Genomic DNA, 5,016 nt, shown 5'->3' with positions numbered 1-5,016 from the left:
AACTAGCTACTTTATTTTAGTAAGAAAATTAATAGAACAAGTTTATTTTTATTAAATGCTTAGTTGAATTAGTTGAATTAATAGAACTAGTTGAACTAATAGATGTAGTTGAATTAGTTGAATTAATAGAACTAGTAAATGTTTAATGTTTCACCTATATGAACATAGGAAATGTCGTCTGACGACGAAAAAGATTTCATTAAGTGCGAATTCTGTGAAGACCAGCGCAGCCTGTGCGACAGAAATTTCCTTGTTGATGATAGGCGATTCAGCATCAAGCTGGATGAGACCTTCGAAGTGGATACAGTAAGTCACAACGACAAGTCTTTTTTCGTAATTAAGCATGACTTATATATGCTTCATTTGCTTCAACTTATAATTTTAAATTTTCACTATTCTACTAGCGCATCCCCTGCCATGCAAGAATTTTTGTCTTGGATAAGGTAGGTTTCAGTGCTATGGAAACTATGGAGGTAAAGAGAGTTTACCTGAAGACCGAGCATGGTTATACTTTCAACGTCAAATTATACAATGCAGACACGTACACCTATTTTGAATGCAAAACTTGGCAAGCACTATGCAAGGCTTATGCATTTGAGCCTGATATGGTTATCAGCTTTGATATTCGTCCGGAAGATGATATTGAAGGTAATAGAGACATCTGGGTCGATGTGCAGACGCCTCCAGTTCTACCATCATGTGAGTTTCTCAACCATATTTATGTCTTTGATATTGTTTATTCAAAAATAGTTGACAACTAATTTCTATTGACAGCTTATTTCCATTCAAGCAAACATGTCCGGCGCTTGGTAGACAGGACCTACTACTGTCCCGGAGCTGAACTAAACTGCGAGGAGATAAGTCATTATGTTTCATGGCTTGAGGATCTTGATGCTGTTAAGAGAAATCATTTTCCTGAATTTGAAAATCTTAGTACTCAAAACGTGCGACCAATAGTGATCGTATTGAACTACGGTCACATGTATTTAGGAAAGATGGTAAGATTTTTACTATTAGTCCTCAGTGCATCTTTTGCATACATTATTTTTCAAGCTAAACTTTCATTGCTAAGTATATTAATTACTATACGATGTTCTTCAACAGGGACTCCCGATGACAGTTGTGCCTCAGTGGATCGAGACTAAAGGTCGCATGTCAATTGTTAGCTTACGGCCAAGATATCCTACAGTGCACATGAGTGCATTCAGGATTTCTGAAAGCGATGAATGCTTAATAGTGAAAGATTGGAACAAAATTGTTAACGATCGCAGAGAAGTACTAGGGGGCAGCAATCAGAAGAGCAGCCCACGATTAGGAGACAGGTTCATCTGCATGCTCCAATATGATGAATCAGGAGAGCTATACATGTTCTATGCTATTTTACCTGAGAGAGAGCAGCAGGAGTGATTTAGCTAGTTATCATGCTCTTAGTACTTGTTGTCCTCTCATGCGTGTCCGTGTTCTTCGTCCTGAACTTAATCTCAAATTGTGATTTGCTTTTGTGGTGTTATGAACGCTTATAATATCATGACCATGTTGAACTCGATGATATCTTTGCCAGCTAGTATATACTGTTGTTGGTGATGATATGATGCAAGAGTTTTTATATTAATATGATGATGATGATGATGATGATGAGTTATTATATCATTTATGAAAGAAACCGCATATTAGTTTCAACTGGATGGATCCTAGCTAGTGATCTAAGTAATATGGATATGGCATATACTTGATCACTTAGCTAGGATCCACACGCATCCAGTCGAAACTAATCTGCGGTACTTTCACCTAATGATTTAACAACTCATTATAATGTAAAAAAATCACTAAATTAAATTGAAAACACAAAACTAAAGGAAAAATTAAAACCAAAACACACCCAAACATTTAGTACCGGTTGGTGTTACCAACCGGTACTAATGTCCTACACGCACCCGGGCCTGGCTCGTGCCACGTGGTGGCACGTAGCGCCGGTTCGTGCCGAACCGGTACTAAAAGGGGGGGGGCTTTAGTCTCCACTCTTTAGTGCCGGTTGCAGAACCGGCACTAAAGGCCCTTACGAACCGGCGCTAAAGCCCGGTTCTGCCCTAGTGCTCGCTCCTCCTCCTGGCACCCTTTTCACTGCTCCTCCGGGGCGTTGTTGATGGGGTACGGAAGAGTGTGCATGCGCGTCACGGTGGGGAAGATGTTGTTGTACTCCGTGAACCTGTTGTGGGTGGTGAAAGCGATGAACTCAGAGCCACACCAAAACACCCGGCCGAGGAGGTAGAAGGCGTCGAATGTGTTGGTGAAGTGGGCAAGGAGAGCAACCACCACCCGGTTTTGGAGACCTCCTCGACGCGGAACATCGTTGGAGATCCCCTCGGGAGGTGGTGGTAGCCGGACGCGAGGAAGAACTCGGTGAAGTTCCTTGCGGTCCTCAGCCTTGATATCGCCCACACACGTAGTGTGCGATCAACGTACACGCCGGTAGGGTAGAGCCTCTCCGGCACGGTGGGTGGGAAGCGGTAGGTTGGTCCGGTGTACTGCATGGCTGAGGGATGTGCAGAAGACGGAGAAGGGGTCGAAGAGCAAGAAGGGCAGATGGATGAGGGATGGCAGAGGCAGAGGGTGGCTTAAATAGCCGTAGTGCTACGTGTTATTTGGCTGTGGCAATAACGGGGTCAAATGTGAAGTTAGTAGCCCGTTTTCAAACCCACCGCAGCATCGGGAGTGTACACGCATGGAAAACGGTGGTTTGAAAAGAAGAAGAAAAAGAAGCTAATTGCACGCGTGGGAATCCGTGGTCGAACCCTATATTATATAAACAAAAAGAGACAATTTTTGAAGAGCTTGTGGCCATTTTGCATGATAAAAACAAATTTGGCCCATAAAAATTTGGTCATTTTGCATGATAAAAAGAGATAGAGGGCTTGTGGCCATTATACAAATGCAAAATGACCCATTTTTTAATAGTTTGTGGCCGTTTTGCATGATAAAAATAAATTTAGCCCTTATAAATTTGGTCATTTTACATTTGTATAGAACAAAAAGAACTAAATTTTCTACGCAATGTCAATTGTTGTGTAATTTCAAACGATGCAAAAAAAAACAGAGCCAACACGTTCACAAAAAACAGAGCCATCACATTCATAAAGAAAACGACGCGATTCGACGACCCAACTAGAGCTTGGTTTCCTTTTGGGCCCAACACCACCGTTTTTTTTCCGCGGAGTCAGTGGTGGGCGAGCAGCCGAGCACAACCAACAGGATCGCCTCTCGCGGATCGCCCCACGATCCAACGATGCGCAGCCGTCCTTGTGATCCAACGGCCCGGAGCCTGCACGCAGCCTGCCCACCGAATTCCTTCTAGAAGACCACATCCGAGGGCTGTCGCTTGGCGCCAAGGTATGATCGGACGGCTGACGTTTGGAGCTAGGGTTAGGCGAAACCCCGCGGGGTTTAGAGGGGTTTTGAGCTGGTCAACGCGGTTACGAAAGCTTTGACTGAGCATAACTAATGTAAAAAATCGAAAAAAAAAATATGAAACCTTCGTCGTTCGTTGTTTTATAAGACACACTAACGAGGAAAAATACTAAAGTTGGTCTATGGTCATTTTCATGAAAAAACCCTAGCTGGCACGATCGAGGTCAAATGAGCACCATTAATTTTAAAAAAATAAAAAATATGAAACCTGCGCACAATGTTGTCTTATGTGACAGCCAAAAATCATAAACTTGGTCTATGGTCATTTTCATAAGAAAACCTTCACACATATGAGCTATCACCTACAAGATTTCATAAAGTTCAAGGAGATGAGCTGGGTTACCTTCTGTTTTTGAAAAATTTAAAAAAATCACCAAATCTTTATTTCAAAGTGAATAAGAAGGATCTGAACTTAGTTTTACATTTTCATATTTAAAACGTGTTTTTAATAGTTTTTATATTAAAGCATATTTTTCAAAAGAAAATGTAAAAATATGAAGATTAATTCAAAAAATAGTGAGACTTCGAATCTACACTATATAGATTGAATAGGTGTTAATACAAAATATTTGGCTCATTTAGAGTAGGTCCAAAAAAACTTGACTACAAATGGGCTGTTTACCTTAGCATGGGAGCTCATTTGGAGCATGTTTCTCAAATTCAAATTTTTGTGACCTCCTCTAAATCACCTCAAATTTTGCACACATGATCTCCTACACAAACATAGATAGTTTGCCAAGGTGTTTTTTTTGCATTTTCTTGAATTTACACATACATACATAGATAATTTGCTGGTGGGAAAAAGCATGCATTTGATTTGATTAATAAACATAGACCAATAACATGTGTGATCAGTGAAGCAACACTGAAACAACATGTGTGATCAGTGAAGCAACACTGAAACAACATGTCTGATCAGTGAAGCAACACTGAAACAACATGTTTGATCATTGCAGCACCTAAACTCTAGTTCACAACATCTAAACAGAACTAACCATACACCACAGACAAATATAGATAGAATAATACGTTACTAGCATCACCATAGATTAAGTTCACACCATAAACGGCCACATTAAGTTTACCATAAGTAACCGGACCCTAAGTACCCAAAAGATTAAGATTCAGTTCACATCATCACACCATCACAGCATCATCACATCACTTCACGCTGGAGCCAGGGCCTTCGCGAGCGTAGCATCCTTCCCCCTGATCATGTAGTCCTCCCCGCGGATCGCTACATCCTCTACATGAGACAGAAGGTGATCGAAGAGGCCATCCTTGAGCTTTGGCTTGATGGTGCAGTAGGGGCAGTGCCACTTCTTGAACTTGCGATTGTAGAAGGAAGCAACTCCCTTGGCCTTGATCTTCTGCACCTCCTTGGCTGTGAAGGACGCGACGTTTCCCTTGTACACATCATCTCCAGAATCATACTGCACACATGAATGAATTGCATTAATACATTATAGATTCATATACACCATGTCAAAGGAACTAAATGAACAAGGGATAGGCTTACCTCATATTCAGAATCGTCACTAAACGCCCCCT

This window comes from Triticum aestivum, chromosome 1D, assembly GCF_018294505.1.
Source record: "Triticum aestivum cultivar Chinese Spring chromosome 1D, IWGSC CS RefSeq v2.1, whole genome shotgun sequence".
NCBI classification, from domain to species: domain Eukaryota; kingdom Viridiplantae; phylum Streptophyta; class Magnoliopsida; order Poales; family Poaceae; genus Triticum; species Triticum aestivum.
The sequence above is the reverse complement of the archived record's forward strand: the minus strand, read 5'-3'. Positions refer to the sequence as shown.